This window comes from Tursiops truncatus, chromosome 17, assembly GCF_011762595.2.
Source record: "Tursiops truncatus isolate mTurTru1 chromosome 17, mTurTru1.mat.Y, whole genome shotgun sequence".
Classification (NCBI taxonomy): Eukaryota; Metazoa; Chordata; class Mammalia; order Artiodactyla; family Delphinidae; genus Tursiops; species Tursiops truncatus.
In genome coordinates this window covers 50,620,745-50,639,339 of record NC_047050.1, presented here as the reverse complement: position 1 = coordinate 50,639,339, position 18,595 = coordinate 50,620,745, and the positions used below count along the sequence as shown (strand labels likewise).

General features: G+C 37.5%; 1 protein-coding gene across 1 annotated transcript in view; it reads right to left on the bottom strand.

Annotated features, from left to right (window-relative positions):
- Window positions 1–18,595, bottom strand: part of TRHR (thyrotropin releasing hormone receptor) — a 562,879-nt gene that overhangs the window by 475,592 nt on the left and 68,692 nt on the right. The window contains exon 3 of the mRNA XM_033842840.2: window positions 12,097–12,188. The gene's annotated coding sequence lies outside the window, so the exon portion shown is untranslated. The remainder of the gene's footprint in view (window positions 1–12,096; window positions 12,189–18,595) is intronic.

Sequence of the window (18,595 nt, the reverse complement as noted above, 5' to 3'; positions counted from 1 at the left end):
TTTCTAGGTATTTTCTGATTTTCTCTTTGATTTTTTCAGTGATCTCTTGGTTGTTTAGTAGCATATTGTTCAGCCCCATGTTATTTGTATTTTTTACAGTTTTTTCCCTGTAACTGCTATCTAGTCTCATAGCACTGCGGTGAGAAAAGATGCGTGATAAATTTCAATTTTCTTAAATTTACCGAGGCTTGATTTGTGACTGAAGAAGTGATCTATCCTAGAGAATGTTCCATGTGCACTTGAGAAGAAAGTGTATTCTGTTGTTTTTGCATGGAATGTCCTATAAATATCAATTAAGTCCATCTTGTTTAATGTGTCATTTAAAGCTTGTGTTTCCTTATTTATTTTCATTTTGGATGATCTGTCCATTGGTGTAAGTGTGGTGTAAAAGTCCCTTACTATGACTGTGTTACTGTCAATTTCCCCTTTTATGCCTGTTAGCATTTGCCTTATCTGCTGAGGTGCTCCTATGCTGGGTGCATAGATATTTACAATTGTTATATCTTCTTCTTGGATTGATCTCTTGATCATTATATAGTGTCCTTCCTTGTCTCTTGTAATAGTCTTTATTTTAAAGTCGATTTTATCTGATATGAGTATTGCTATTCCAGCTCATTTGATTTCCATTTGCATGGAATAATTTTTTCCATCCCCTCACTTCCAGTCTGTATGTGTCCCTAGGTCTGAAATGGGTCTCTTGTAGACAGCATATATATGGGTCTTGTTTTTGTATGCATTCAGCCAGTCTGTGTCTTTTGGTTGGGGCATTTAATCCATTTACATTTAAGGCAATTATTGATATGTTTGTTCCTATTACCATTTTCTTAATTGTTTTGGGTTTGTTTGTGTAGGTTTTTTCCTTCTCTTGTGTTTCCTGCCTAGAGAAGTTCCTTTAGCATTTGTTGTAAAGCTGCTTTGGTGGTGCTGAATTCTCTTAGTTTTTGCTTGTCTGTAAAGGTTTTAATTTCTCCATCGAATCTGAATGAGATCCTTGCTGGGTAGAGTAATCTTGGTTGTAGGTTCTTCCCTTTCATCACTTTAAATATGTCCTGCCACTCCCTTCAGGCTTGCAGAGTTTCTGCTGAAAGTTCAGCTATTGACCTTATGGGGATTCCCTTGTATGTTATTTGTTGCTTTTCCCATGCTGCTTTTAATATTTTTTCTTTTGTTAGTTTGATTAATATATGTATTGGTGTGTTTCTCCTTGATTTAATCCTGTTTCCTGAAGCTGTTTATATGGACATCTTTTCTGTTGCTTATCATCAAATTGTCATTCAAGTTACTTTAGCCTTGGGCAGTGATACTACTGTGTCAAATATATTAAAATTCTTCTATGGCCCTTGTTAGATATAATTAATATAACATTTTTCTGCAACATGTTTGAAAGAGTTTTATAATTTTGTTTTAGACATTATATGGTACACATAAATTCTCTGTAGTCAACACTCATCTTGAGAATTGTGGCAAGGTAAAAAAATTCAATCTCCAAATTGTTTCCAAATAAAATCAACTTTTAATTAAGAAGAAATTTAACAAGTAATAGAATAAATGATGTTATACTTTGTACAAATTGAATTAAAAATTTATTTTAATTTTGCTGTTGTTTTTTCATATTTGAAGCCAACATTTTTTTTTCAGCCCTCAAATATTTTTATGGGCCCCTGAAAATCTCAAAGTCCCTAGGCAATATTTACCATGCCAAAGGCACAAGGGTGCCTTGTCCTAAGAAAGCTTCTATTCCTCATTTTCCTGAACTAGTGCAGAGGCCTGGCCCTTGCCAACCTGCTAAGACCTACACAGTTGAACTCTTTAATGGGCAGCTATGTCATGGGCAACAAACTCCAATAAATTCTTAGGTTAGTGAAATCTCCAATATTTCCCTACCATTGTTAAACACTGCATAGTTTTCATAAAGACTTGGGAACCTAAATGATGATTTTCTCTGAAGGCTTGTCTCTGCCTATAAAAGCCCCACTTATACACCATGTTGTCAAACAAGTGATTCTTGAGGCTGTATCACATACGTTTAGAACTCCTCCCCCAGACAGCTGGTTACAACCCAGAAATAGGTTACTTTTGCCTCACATAGGACACATTCCATTCCCCAAACCAGCTTTAGTGCCAAGTTTGATCAAGTCACTTTCAAAAGTACTCTCAGAAGGGTGTCTAGTTCTTCTTCCCAGAATTGCTGCTGTCTCCCAACCTCCTTAGAGTGGGGTTGACTGACTGACTTTTTCATTCATTCAATAAATAGTTATTGAACATTTACTATGCATGAATGAGTGAGTGGACAATAAAGATGTGAGTTAGAGAGTCTGAGAGGTGCTGTGACCCACTTGGGGTCCCGTAGTCACTCAGTAATGCAAGCCTCCAAGAGGCTCAGAAAAAGCACTGCCTCCTGCATAACACAGAGCCCAGGGCAGACTTTCTCCTGGTAACCAGGCAGACACACAAGGACAAACATGCCATAACAACTGCAATTGGATATGGGTCACAAAATAGACACTTCTGATTATAATATTAATTTACTTCAAATTACATATGCATCTCTGAAGTATTACTAAATAATATGTTTTACAGATATTGTTGATAGGAAAACCCCACTAAATCATGCAAGTCTCTTTTTTCCTCTGGTAAATAAATGAGTTCTCTAGTACCCTATGATTAGTGGGATTTGGTTATGACCAAACTGTCAACCGTTTGGAAGCACTTACTTAATCATGTTAGCAAGGGACAGGTAAATATGTAAACTTAACTGAGTCTGTAATGTTTGCTGTTCTTTGGGCTTTATTTCTACCCACTGTGTTATACCTGACAAACAGAGGTTACTTCATTCTGTTTCAATACATAATATACTGTTAATGAGTCTTTCTAATCTAGTTAAGTCTTCTAAATATCTGAACATGGTTGATTATAGTTTATTTTAACTCTCTGGGAAATTGCTCCTCCATTCTTCCAAGGAGCCATCTGCTCATTTGCAGATTTATCAGTGAAACACAAGTGAACTGAATTGGCCCACCAAAGGCTCACAGTTCCTTTGGACCAGACTGCTGGATTTCCATGTGGCTGACTGCCATCTTCTTTGGGCAGGTGACTGATCAATAAGAGCAATTTTCTGAGTCTGAGAAACACAGAGGTTGAGAGTCTGGCATCTGCAGACTAGCTCAATTCAAATTCTGGATCTACTATTTACTATTTGTGAGACATTGGAATATTACTTAACCTCTCTCTGCCTCTCATCCTCATCTATAAAATAGGCCTGTAATAGAATGAGCCATAGGGTTGATTATAAGGATTAGATGAATTAGAGCAGAAAGCTGGTACATAATAAATGCTCAATAAGTGAAAACTGAATTTATAAAAAGGTAATGAGAATTTCTCAAGCTTTCTCAAGTTTACTTTTTTGAAAATCCTTACTGAAATCCTAAGAGCAGAAGTTAGTATTTTCAATTTTTAGTGGAGGAAACCAAGCTTCACAATCATTAATCAATCATTTTTTCTAATATAATAACATTAGCAAGAACTAGAACCAGAATTTGACCTAAAGTTTCCTTGAAGGTAAAGTTTGAGTTCTTGACATTATACCAATAATAACAGTACAAACTAGAACATAGAAAACTCAATGTTCTTTTGTATTCCCTTATCCATTCAGCATTACTTGGTACATTCCATGTGTCAAAAGTAAAAAGACATGTCTGTCCTCAAGGATGAAAAAAAGTTAAAAAAAATCACTTCTAGCTAAAAATGAGGGAAGACTTCATGAAGAAAATGTCATTAAGCTGAGCTGAGAAAATTAATAAGACTTCTCCAAATCAAACAATCCAGAGTTGGCTTGGATGGAGGCTGAGAGTTCATCTAGTTCAGGTCATAGCTAAGACTTAAATTCTCTCCATTTTTAGTCCCTCTTATTTGACACATGGCTTCTGCTTGGATAGCTCCAGAGAGGAGAAAGATGGTTCACTGGTGACCCCTAAAGAGTCTTTCAATTCTCGGATTCTATGGTTCTATCATTTAATACCTTTGTTGAATTTCTTTCCAAAATGAGGATTGTATTATAAAGCAATATAAAGCTAGACTTTAGGTAAGAAAAAGTACAAATCTAAAGAAGTCAATTATGGGGAATGATCAAAGCAAGATATTAATATGGTCAGATTTGCATTTTAAAAGACCTCTCCAGCAGAAATGTGGAAGATGGAAGGGGTCGGGGGAGAAATGAAGATGAGATAAGAATTAAGTTAGGGTAGAGCTATAGGAATGGAGAGAAGGAAACCCAAAATATTATTGGGACATAAAACTGGCAATATCAGGGATTGATTAATAATAAAAAGGGATTAGTCAAAGATGACCTGAGTATCTGGCTTGGGAGATGGGATGAATAATGAAATGGGGAATTAAAAAGGATGAGCAAATTTTTTTATATAAATTTACTTATTTTATTTATTTTTGGCTGTGTTGGGTCTTCGTTGCTGCGCGGGCTTTCTCTAGTTGCGGCGAGTGGGGACTACTCTTCTCTGTGATGCATGGGCTTCTCATTGCAGTGGCTTCTCTTGTCATGGAGCACAGGCTCTAGGCGAACGGGCTTCAGTAGTTGTGGCACGCAGGCTCAGTAGATGTGGCTTGTGGGCTCTAGAGTGCAGGCTCAGTAGTTGTGGTGCATGGGCTTAGTTGCTCCACAGCATGTGGGATCTTCCCAGACCAGGGCTTGAACCCATGTCCCCTGTGTTGGCAGGCAGATTCTTAACCACTGTGCCACCAGGGAAGCCCAAGGATGAGCAAATTTGTAGAGCAATGGTAGTTAGTTTATTTCCATAACTAAGGCATTTGAGGTGGCCATATGATGTACAAGTGAAATATTACTAGTCTAAGAGAAATGAAATAAGGTGTGGAAAGAGAGAGAGTGGGATGTCATCACCATTTAGGTGACAACGAAAGCCCTGTTAATGGGCAAGATTATCCAAGGAAGGGAGCTAGAGGAAGGAGAGCAGTAAACAAAGGAAAGAAGCCTAAGCAACACCAACATTAAGGGCAGGGAGAGGGGACTTCCCTGGTGGCACAGTGGTTAAGAATCCACCTGCCAATGCAGGGAACACATGTTCAAGCCCTGGTCCGGGAAGATCCCACATGCCGCGGAGCAACTAAGACTATGAGCCACAACTACTGAGCCTGTGCTCTAGGGCCCACAAGCCACAACTACTGAGCCTGCGTGCCACAACTACTGAAGCCCACGCGCCTAGAGCCCATGCTCCGCAACAAGAGAAGCCACCGCAATGACAAGCCCACACACCACAACGAAAAGTAGCCCAAGCTTGCTGCAACTAGAGAAAGCCCACGTGCAGCAACGAAGACCCAACGAGACCAAAAATAAAGTATAAATAAATAAGTAAATTTATTTTTAAAAAAGAGCAGGGAGAGGAAGGGAACTGGGAAAGGAAATAGAACTGTAGGAGAAGCAGGAAGAACACCAGGAAAATTTAACATATCTATTCCTCCCCAACTACGGTATGTATAAACAAACACAAGTTAAGAAAAATAATTGAGACATTATTTCCCTTATTTAATCATCCCCACCTAATTGAAGATTTTTTTCCCTAGTTTTGAAACAGTGTACCACTCACTGGATTAGGAAAAGCAGAGAAAACTGGTTAGTACTTATTTCTGTTTTCTGAGTCACCAGCACCAATTCCCTCTCCAGTTTTACACAGTAAAAGGGTTTCCAAACTGTTGCCCTCTCCTGTGAATGTCCAATACATGGATATATGAGCTGAGGCCCTGGCGGCTAGAGATCCTTTCTGCATCTTACTTTTTCTCCTACACACAGCCTTGATTAAACACTTTTTTTGCTTCCTAGTAAGGAAATCGGTTCTTGAAAATGAAATGCAAACTCTAGATTTAAATTAACTAGTGATTGCCATGCCAATGGGTGAATTGTGCCTTTTTGATAAATGAGATTCTGAAAGAAAAATGAAGGTAATGAGGGTGGCAGCCAGGGCAAACTATCCTTCCTTATATTACCCTCTGCCACAATTTTACACTGTTCACATCAGGAGGAAGAAAAAAATTTTGGAAGGATTATATTTGGTAATCCTTCTTCATTAGCAAAAGTTAAATCAAGAAGGGCATCTGCGTCATTGACTCAGTTCCAGGATATTTAGTTTTCCTCACTTTCAAATCCTTGGTTTCACCACCCCAACACCCACCCCTGCCCCCTCCCCCCCACACACAGAACCTGTAACTGCCTACATTTCCTCTCCTCCTTTCCTGCTTGAATTTTTAGCACTAGCACAAACCATTATATATTTCACTTATGTATAAGTTTAGAATCTAGCTTCCACCACAGGAATGCAAAGTCCATGAAGGTTGGGATTTTCTTCTACTCTATTTTTCAGCTTAATTCCCAGTATTCAGAATAATTATTGACACAGAGTATATGCTTAATAAATGTGTTCAATAAATGAATTAATGTTGTCGTATCACTATCAGATTTAACTCTTGTTATTATATAATGCCTTAATAAAAAAATAATTTAGGATATAAAGTATCATAAATAATAACAATGATATTAACAAATGTGAGAGGCATATGTAGTACAAGTACTTCTAGTAATGTTCCTATATAGCTATGTAGCCTTGAATGTATCATTATATATTCTTCATTATATTTACCTATAAAAGAAGAGGGTGAGGTTAGATTCCTTATTGCTCCAGAAACTAATGGTTCTAGATTTAGGTTAAGTCAATGAAATCAAAGAAGAGAAGGGAAAGGTCAATATCTAAGAAAGCTTTTTATAATGGAATTGTGACCTAAAAAGTGGGATGAGTAAGGCCTAATAGTGAGGACAGGGTGAGGGTAAGTAGAAAAAGTTGGCAGTCAACTCTAATAAGAGTAGGTCCAAGCAGGAAAGAAAATGTGAGTTCAAGAAGAGACAGTTCAGGACTTCCCTGGTGGCGTAGTGGTTAAGAATCCACCTGCCAGTGCAGGGGCCACGGTTCAAGCCTTGGTCCGGGAAGATCCCACATGCTGCGGAGCAACTAGGCCCGTGCGCACACTATGGAGCCTGCGCTCTAGAGCCCTTGTGCCACAACTACTGAAGCCTGTGCGCCTAGAGCCCACACAACAAGAGAAGCCACCGCAATGAAAAGCCCACACACTGCAACAAAGAGTAGCCCCCACGCACCACAACTAGAGAAAGCAGTGAAGACCTGATGCAACCAAATAAATAAATAAATAAGAGACAGTTCATGAGGTATTGCATATAGATTTATATTTATATATATTGATAATATGTATATATATAATTATATATATTATTATATATGTAATTAGAGAGAAAGAACTATGCCGGAACAAAGATTCTGTTGGAATCGGTATGGCCACCAACCACTGAGCACCCTCAGTTTCATGGCTGAGTCCATACTGCTGATTAGCTTCTTTGGTTCTCAACTATGGAGGTAGATGAGCTGACAGTATGACCCAGATATATTCTTATACTTAACTGAAAAGTCCAAAGGGAATTCTAAGTGGGCCCTTATGGAAAATCTTAGGAAATGGTTCATCTATTCCAAGGCCTTTCCCCTCTGTCTTGCCTCTGCTCACCACCACAAATAAAATAATGTTTTTCTGAATACTTACATTGTTTACTTAGAGTTTTGCAAGGCCCTAACCTCAAAATGATATGCAGTCAAAACATAGAAATTGGAGGGGTTTTTCCTAGAGAAATTCAACTTTCTCAATAAGCACACATTTGTGCAACATTAAAAATGCCTTTAAATAAATATTTAGTTTCATTTTTACTATTCTTAAAAAAAACTCTCAACTAACACCATGACGTCCTTAAAATTTTATTACAGAAAAAAATCACTAACATCCAATATAATCAAATAAAACATACCCATTCCCCTAGCTTGTATAGCTATCCACAGTTCCAGTAAGTTTCCTAATTAAAACCAAAAAGGAAATAAACTCACTAAATCCCACTGGAATCCACTAACACAGCTATAAATTTAAAAAATACAAAACAATGTTATGAGGCATCTTTTTTGAATAAGTATCTGCGTATTTTCCCTTGCTTATTTAAACTATAATTGCTGTGTTGAAATATTACTAAGAAAATAAACATACCCTTAATTGAAAAGAGTAAAAATAATTTTAAGTGACCCAATTAGCTCTACCAATACATTCAGCTACTGCTTTTTAGCCAGTACCAGTAGGAAACTATGACCTCCTGGATTTGAAATGATACACAACCTGAATGCGCTTATACAATATTGCTGCCTACTGTTTCCATCCAAATGAAACAACATTATCATTATCCATTTTGTCTGAAACAAAATGTTGCATACCATCTCAATTTTTTTCAGTGATTTCTAGTAATATTTGAAAGAATATTCCAGGCATGTTTTAGGGGGCAGGAGTAGAAGGTAGACCTACTGGTTTTATTTCCATGAGAACTTTATGGACCTTACGGTAAAAAACATGGCTGGGCCTCTTGGCACTGAGGAGTAGACTCAGAACAGCCTGAGAATAATGGCTCCCGCTTAGCTTCCCAGGCAGTGTACTACATTGGAAAGGAATTTATTTGAAAGGAAAGAGAGTAAAGGCACTTCCTTGGTCCATTAGCTAGGGTGTTTGTGAAGGTGAATGGTTTTGAGTACAGTACAGTATAGTATCACTGAAATTGTAGTTTGTCCAAGTTGTACAAAGAATGGGCCATGGAAGGGAGAGGAGGAACTGTAATTAAGATTTATCAAATGAAACCACACTTTACTAGACGTGCTGTAGAGTACATAGAACACACTGCTACTCTAATAAAGAATTTTATTCAGAGACAAAGAGAGTAATTTTTGCCCCACTGCTTCCCCTCACCTACCATCACCAGCAGTGGAGGACAAGTCATGGTTTCTAAGCATTTCACAAGTGAGCCAATTCTTCCTTCCATAAAAGTGGCATATTATGCAGATATAAGACAGATCAAAGGAAACTTACTGTATTAGTTTCCTAGGACCACCACAACAAAATACCACAAATTGAGAAGCCTAAAACAGCAATTTATCCTTTCAAAGTTCTGGAGACTAGAATTCCAAAATCCAGGTTGGCAGGTCATTCCTTTAGGAGCTCTGAGTGAGAATCTATTACATGCTGCTCTCCTAGCTTCTCGTGGTTGCCATTAGACCTTGGCATCCTTGGGTTGCAGACACATCACTTCAATCTCTGCCTCCACTTCAATCTCTGCTTACCATTTTCAGATGGTATTCACCCCCTGTGTGTCTCCTCTCTATGTTGAAATTTTTCTCTTATAAGGATCCATCATAGGATTAGGGCCCACCCTAAATCAACTTGACCTCATTTTAACTTGATCACATCTGCACAGATCCTATCTTCAAATAAAGTCACATTCACAGGTACCACGGGTTAGGAATTCAACATATCATTTTTTCGGGGGTGGGGGGTGTCACAACTGAACCTACAACAGCTACTGTGGTTAAAAGGTTGTCTCAAGGAGGAGCAGGGTCCCACCCATTAGGTATCTGACATCCCTGAGGTGCATAGTGAAGCATTTTCAAGGAATCCTAAAGTTCTGCAGAGAAGTTTGAAAGGAGAGAAGCATTAGAGTAATTATAACTATGTGTATTAATAGCAGGAACATCTCCAGGCAACCTCCAGAGTAGCTGTGACTATAAAGAATAATAGCATCATGCCCAGAAAATGATGATTATAGACTCAGTAATTAAGGAGGGGATTTAGTAGGTCTGGGATAAGGCATGAGATCTTCCATTTCTAACAAGTTCCTTTCATGCTGCTGATACTACCAGACCTTATTAGGGTCAGGCTTTGAATAACATATGTTTAGGGGAAGATGACTGTCCAGTATGAAGAAAACCAATAAGAAGGAGGTTGGCACACACTCTGATATTATCCAAGGCTTGTTGGAGCCATAGAGACATGTGCGTGCACACACATACACAAACACACACACACTTAATTGATATCACAGTTTCTGAACTAAAGAGTTATTGAACTGCTCTCTCATCATTACCACCTTCCTTTCATAGAAAGGTAGGAAAATGCTAAAAAGGGATTTTATGTTTGCTGTTGTTGTTCTTTTTTTTTTTCTTTAATGTGAAAGGTGGTTGGGAGGGAAGGATATTAAGTAAACATTGGTAACACTGGGAAAAATCCACTGAATTAAGGGAAAAAGTATCAAAGTTAATTAGCAAACCTCTGGCCTAAGGAACCCAGAAGAGGGCAGAAATGGCCCGGACCTGGAGGTTATATGGCCACTCACAGGGGAGTATTTGCCACTTTGCTGAATTCCCTAGACTGTCACCTGAAGGAGGCCCTGCGAGGAATGAGGGAGAAAGTCAGATAAGACCTGGTGAAAGAGAAGGCGTGTTCCCAGCTATGAGGACAAAATGACAGTCCCAGACAAGAGAGAGGAGGAGGTGGCTTCAGTGAGAAATTCTCAGAATGCCTTCTACAAGGGAGATTGAAAGTGAACCCAAAATGTCCCATAATACCAGTAGTCCTTTATGAACCTGACAGCAAAATGACCTCAGGTTGGGTTTCTCCTGCTTACATGCAAGCATTAATGAGTCATGCAAAGTTTCAACCTTTAGTATCACTGGTTCCCCAGAAAACTGTTAATCTGAAGAAGTTAAATTCCTGGGAATCCCTTGAACAGTTCATAAAGAATGAATTGCTGGCTCTGGATCCAACCAGTATAAGTAAGACGTCCCAGAATCTGATCATCTGTTTGAATTTTGGCAAAAGCATTTCCCACATTTGATGATTTTCTTAGTTACTCTCCATCAAGTTACCCATACTAAAAGTGGCTGTGTTTCATCTATGTGGTAATTACTCACAATACAAAATGGTGATAAAGACATGGCAATAATTTGAACATTTGCCCTAACTTTTTCTATAATTGATTCACATTAAATTTTCTGTTTTTGTTTTATATAGGAATAAAAGGTCTGAAGATAGGCCAAAGATGACAAGAAGTAACTTGTATATGGTTTGTGATCTACCTAAATATATTTACAAATATAAAATTATACACTATATAAGATATTTATATACTTATAAATATAAAATATAAAAGTATAAGTAAAATGTGTTATGATCCAATGCACTGATTTTCTGTCTTTTAAAAATTTATTCCTGTGGACCCCAGTCACTGTTGTGAATATAGGAACCCATACAAGTTTTTCCTCTTAAATATTGTGGATGAAGTTTTTAAAGTCTCCGGCATTTCTTGTTTTTACTCTCATTAAATTATCTGACAGGGGCTTCCCTGGTGGCACAGTGGTTGAGAGTTCGCCTGCCGATGCAGGGGACATGGGTTTGTGCCCCAGTCCGGGAAAATCCCACATGCCGCGGAGCGGCTGGGCCCGTGAGCCATGGCTGCTGAGCCCGCGTGTCCAGAGCCTGTGCTCCGCAACGGGAGAGGCCACAACAGTGAGAGGCCCGCGTAACGCAAAAAAAAAAAAAAAAAAAAAAAAAATTATCTGACATATTTATTTGACTTTTAAAATTATAGACAAGTATCTGTATTTATCTAACTATTAAGAAAACAAATGCTTAACATTAAGTTTCCTAAACTACAAGTAAATAAAGACACTGGTGCCCATAAATAAAGAGATAAAAGAAATTTTGGCAAAAATCTCAAAAGAACATATGTTTTGGTCTTTTAAACTAGCCCTTAATTATTTTAAAAAATAATTCATTTTTACAAAAGACAGAGAAAATACAATTTCATGTTTGGGCAGAAAAAATCATAATAAACCTGGGACATTTTGTTACCAAAATACAAGATGCATTCAAAGATACCTGATAGTAATATACAAAATGATTAAAAAGTTCAACCTGCAGAGAAGACCACAAGTGAACAAGTAGTGACAACTTGAATATAAAAAAAAGATTACACATCACTATAACTAGATCATTTATTCATTCATGGATTCATTCATTCAACAAATGTTGAGTATATACTGTGTCCCAGGCACTGCTTTATGCTGAAGATAAAACATAAATAAAACAGATGAAAATTTGTGGTGGGTGAAGCTTACTTTTTTTTTTAATTTATTTAATTTATTTTACCTTTGGCTGTGTTGGGTCTTCATTGCTGCATGCGGGCTTATTCTAGTTGCTGTGAGCAGGGGCTACTCCTCCTTGTGAAGCTTATTTCTAGTCTTAAGAGACAGAAAATAAATACATAAACACATGAATAGATAATAAATCATGTTCTGACATGAAGAGCACAGGACAAAAAAACGAATGACAGTGAGGGATCCTATTTTATATCGAACTGTCAGGGAGGGCTTCTCTGAAGACGTGGCACTGTAGTCACTTAAAGGGTAAAGGATTGCACCATAAATATCTGGAAGGAGCTTGACCCATGCAGAGGAGCCTGAAAGGTAAATCTCCAAGGTGGGAGGATGTTGGACAAGTTGGAGGAACATAGCTACTGTGGCTGCAGAAGAGAGGGAGGGAGAGATATGAAATGAATTCAGAGAGGTAGAGAGGGTCAGGACATGTGATGCCTGATAGGCCAAGGAAGGGATTTTGGAATTTCCTCTGAAAGGGTTAGAGGGTTTAACCGAAGGACTGACAAGTTCTGGCTCATGTTTTAGAAGGATCACTCTAGCTGCTGTGTTGACAGCAGCAGGGAAACCAGTCACGAGACTATCAGTACAGTTTAAGGCTAAGGTGGAAGTGGTAAAACTGGTAAGGAGTGACTGGATTTAGGATATATTTTGCAAGTAGAGTTGACATAATTTGCTGAAAAATTGCTATAAGAAATGACTTCATTAGATGTTCATGTGGTAAAATATATATAACTATATATAGTTCTTTAGGTTGAATCATTGAATCATTTCAAATTACCATCTTTATATATCAAAAAGAGGTCAAGTTTCAGAAATTTTATATGGTTCAACCAAAAAAATATATTCAGGAGTAATTACCATACAGCTGCTATTTAAAATGATAGAACTTAATGACATTGTATAGGAAGTAGAGAAAATAGAGAATAATTACAAGAATTGAGCTCCGGGATACTACAACATTTATGTCAGGAAGATGAGGAGGAAGCAACAAATGAATGAGTATCTAAGAATGTAGGAGGAAAATAGGAAGAAAATTATCTCTTGGAAATCAATTGAAGACAGCATTCCAAGAAGGAGGGGTTATTCAACTTTGTCAAATTCTTTAGGTAGGTTAAGTGACATGAAGACTCAGAAATGACAACACAAGTGAAACCAGTTATGTCTACAAAAGGCTATTTACCAATATTGTTGTAATATATTTCAAATTGAATGACAAGGAAAGAACTAAATGTCAAAATTTGAGACAAAGGTTAAACTGCACTTAGAAGAATATTTAGAGCTTTCAGTAAATCTATTTAAAATATGAAAGATATAAAAAAAACTGAAGTAATCATCCCACCATAAATTAGAAAGACGGCAACATAATAAACCAGAGGGAAATGAAGGAGAAAAACAAGGATAAGGCCAGAAATTAATTACATATAGCTTATTTATAATAAAGATGGTTAATAAAGCCGAAAAACAACTCCTTGAATAGATTAATAAAACAGAAAAGTCCCTGGAAATACTGCTTTTAAAAATGTAAAAAAAGATAGCCTCATTCGCCAAGGGCAGACAGCAGAAACAAGAAGAACTACAATCCTGCAGCCTGCAGAAAGAAAACCACATTCACAGATAGACAGACAAAATGAAAAGGCAGAGGGCTATTAACCAGATGAAGGAACAAGATAAAACCCTAGAAAAACAATTAAATGAGGTGGAGATAGGCAGCCTTCCAGAAAAAGAATTCAGAATAATGATAGTGAAGATAATCCAGGACCTCAGAAAAAGAATGGAGACAAAGATGGAGGAGATGCAAGAAATATTTAACAAACACCTAGAAGAATTAAAGAACAAACACCTAGAAGACTTAAAGAACAAACAGAACAATATGACCCAGGAATCCCACTACTGGGCATATACCCTGAGAAAACCAAAATTCAAAAAGAGTCATGTACCAAAATGTTCATTGCAGCTCTATTTACAATAGCCCAGAGATGGAAACAACCTAAGTGCCCATCATCGGATGAATGGATAAATAAGATGTAGCACATATATACAATGGAATATTACTCAGCCATAAAAAGAAACGAAATTGAGCTATTTGTAATGAGGTGGATAGACCTAGAGTCTGTCATACAGCATGAAGTAAGTCAGAAAGAGAAAGACAAATACTGTATGCTAACACATATATATGGAATTTAAGAAAGAAAAAATGTCATGAAGAACCTAGGGGTAAGACAGGAATAAAGACACAGACCTGCTGGAGAACGGACTTGAGGATATGGGGAGGGGGAAGGGTGAGGTGTAATAAAGCGAGAGAGAGGCACGGACATATATATACTACCAAACGTAAGGTAGATAGCTAGTGGGAAGCAGCCGCATAGCACAGGGAGATCAGCTCCATGCTTTGTGACCGCCTGGAGGGGTGGGATAGGGAGGGTGGGAGGGAGGGAGACGCAAGAGGGAAGAGATATGGGAACATATGTATATGTATAGCTGATTTACTTCGTTATAAAGCAGAAACTAACACACCATTGTAAAGCAATTATACTGCAATAAAGATGTTAAAAAAAAAAAGAACAAACAGTGATGAACCATACAATAACTAAAATGAAAAATATACCAGAAGGAATCAATAGCAGAGTATCTGACGCAGAAGAACAGATAAGTGACCAGGAAGACAGAATGGTGGAATTCACTGCCACAGAACAGAATAAAGAGAAAACAATGAAAAGAAATGAAGAAAGCCTAAGGCACTTCTGGGTCAACATTAAATACACAACATTCTCATTATAGAGGTCCCAGAAGGAGAAGAGAGAGAAAGGACCCGAGAAAATATTTGAAGTGATTATAGTCGAAAAATTCCCTAACATGGGAAAGGAAATAGCCAACCAAGAGGCAGGATAAACCCGAGGAGAAACACGCCGAGACACATAGTAATCAAATTGACAAAAATCAAAGACAAAGAAAAATTATTAAAAGCAACAAGGAGGGCTTCCTTGGTGGCGCAGTGGTTGAGAGTCCGCCTGCTGATGCAGGGGACACGGGTTCGTGCGCCAGTCCAGGAAGATCCCACATGCCGCGGAGCGGCTGGGCCCGTGAGCCATTGCCGCTGAGCCTGCGCGTCCGGAGGCTGTGCTCCGCAACAGGAGAGGCCACACAACAGTGAGAGGCCCGTGTACCACACACACACACAAAAAAGCAACAAGGGAAAAACAAATAACATACAGGGTAACTCCAATAAGGTTGACGGCTGATTTCTCAGCAGAAACTCTACAAGCCAGAAGGGAGTGGCAAGATATATTTAAAGTGATGAAAGGGAAGAGCCTACAATCAAGATTACTCTACCTGCAAGGATGTCATTCAGATTCAACGGAGAAATCAAACGCTTTAGAGATAAGCAAAAGCTAAGAGAATTCAGCACCACCAAACCAGCTCTAAAACAAATGCTAAAGGAACTTCTCTAAGCAGGAAATACAGGAGAAGAAAGGGACCTACACAAACAAACCTAAAACAATTAAGAAAATGGTCATAGGAAATATATATATCGATAATTACCTTAAATGTGAATGGATTAAATGCTCCAACCAAAAGACACAGGCTTGCTGAATGGATACAAAAACAAGACCCATATATATGCTGTCTACAAGAAACTCACTTCAGACCTAGGGACACATACACACTGAAAGTGAGGGGATGGAAAAGCATATTCCATGCAAATGGAAATCAAATGAGCTGGAATAGCAATACTCATATCAGATAAAATCGACTTTAAAATAAAGACTATTATAAGAGACAAGGAAGGTCACTACATAATGATTAAGGGATCAACCCAAGAGGAAGATATAACAATTATAAATATATATGCACCCAACATAGGAGCACCTCAATACATAAGGCAAATTCTAACAGCTATAAAAGACGAAATCAACAGTAACACAATAATTGTGGGAGACTTTAAAACCTCACTTACCCCAATGGACAGATCATCCGGACAGAAAATTAATAAGGAAACACAAGCTTTAAATGACACAATAGACCAGATAGATTTAATTGATATTTATAGGACATTCCATCCAAAAACAGCAGATTACACATTCTTCTCAAGTGCACATGGAACATTCTCCAGCATAGATTACACTTTGGGTCATAAATCAAGCCTCGGTAAATTTAAGAAAATTGAAATCATTCCGAGCATCTTTTCTGACCACATGCTATTAGATTAGAAATAAATTACCGGGGAAAAAACGTAAAACACACAGACATATGGAGGCTAAACAATACGTTACTAGATAACCAAGAGATCACTGAAGAAATCAAAGAGGAAATCAAAAAATACCTAGAGACAAATGACATTGAAACACGACGATCCAAAACCTATGGGACACAGCAAAAGTAGTTCTAAGATGGAAGTTTATAGCAATACAATCCTACCTCAAGAAACAAGAAAAATCTCAAATAAACAATCTAACCTTACACCTAAAGGAACTAGAGAATGAAGAACAAACAAAACCCAAAGTTAGCAGAAGGAAAGAAATCATAAAGATCAGAGTAGAAATAAATGAAATAGAAACAAAGAAAACAATAGCAAAGATCAATAAAACTAAATGCTCGTGCTTTGAGAAGATAAACAAACTTGATAAACCTTTAGTCAGACTCATCAAGAAAAAGAGGGAGAGGACTCAAATCAATAAAATTAGAAATGAAAAAGAAGTTACAATGGACACTACAGAAATACAAAGCATCATAAGAGACTACTACAAGCAACTCTATGCCAATAAAATGGACAATTTGGAGGAAATGGACAAATTCTTAGAAAAGTATAACCTTCCAAGACTGAACCAGGAAGACATAGAAAATATGAACAGACCAATCGCAAGTAATGAAATTGAAACTGTGATTAAAAATTTCCAACAAACTAAAGTCTAGGACCAGATGGCTTCACAGTTGAATTCTATCAAACATTCAGAGAAGAGCTAACATGCATCCTTCTCAAACTCTTCCAAAAAATTTCACAGGAAAGAACACTCCCAAACTCATTCTACAAAGCCACCATCACCCTGATAGCAAAACCAGACGAGATACTACAGAAAAAGAAACTTACAGACCAATATCACTGATGAATATAGATGCAAAAGTCCTCAACAAAATACTAGCAAACAGAATCCAACAACCCATTAAAAGCATCATACACCATGATCAAGTAGGATTTATCTCAAGGATGCAAGGATTCTTCAATATATGCAAATCAATCGATGTGATACACTATATAAACAAACTGAAGAATAAAAACTATATGATGATCTCAGTAGATGCAGAAAATGCTTTTGACAAAATTCAACACCCAATTATGATAAAAATTTTCCAGAAAGTGGGCATAAAGGGAACCTGCCTCAACATAATAAAGGCCATATACAACAAACCCACAGCAAACATCATTCTCACTGGTGAAAAACTGAAAGCATTTCCTCTAAGATCAGGAACAAGACAAGGATGTCCACTCTCGCCACTATTATTCAACATAGTGTGGAAGTCCTAGCCACGGCAATCAGAGAAGAAAAAGAAATAAAAGGAATACAAATTGGAAAAGAAGAAGTAAAACTGTCACTGTTTGCAGATACATGATACTATACATAGATAACCGTAAAGATGCCACCAGAAAACCTCTTGAGCTAATCAATGAATTTGTAAAGTTGCAGGATACAAAATTAATGCACAGAAATCTCTTGTATTCCTATACACTAACAACAAAAGATCAGAAAGAGAAATTAAGGAAACAATCCCATTCACCATTGCAACAAAAAGAATAGAATATTTAGGAATAAATGTACCTAAGGAGACAAAAGACCTGTATGCAGAAACTATAAGACACTGATGAAAGAAATCAAAGATGACACAAACAGATGGAGAGACATACCATGTTCTTGGATTGGAAGAATCAATATTGTGAAAATGACTATACTACCCAAAACAATCTACAGATTCAATGCAATCCCTATCAAACTACCAATGGCATTTTTTACAGAACTAGAACAAAGAATCTAAAAATTTGTATGGAGACACAAAAGACCCCGAATAGCCAAAGCCATCTTGAGAAAATAAAATGGAGCTGGAGGCATCAGATTCCCTGACTTCAGACTGTACTACAAAGCTATGGTAATCAAGACAATATGGTACTGGCACAAAAGCAGAAATATACGTCAGTGGAACAGGAGAGAAAGCCCAGAGATAAACCCACACACCTATGGTCAAATAATCTATCACAAAGGAGACAAGGATATACAATAGAGAAAATAAGTCCCTTCAATAAGTGGTGCTGGGACAACTGGACAGCTACATGTACAAGAATGAAATTAGAACACTCCCAACACCATACACAAAAATATGCTCAAAATGGATTAAAGACCTAAATGTAAGACCTGACACTATAAAATTCTTACAGGAAAACATAGGAAGAACACTCTTTGACATAAATCACAGCAAGATCTTTTTTGATCCACCTCCTAGAG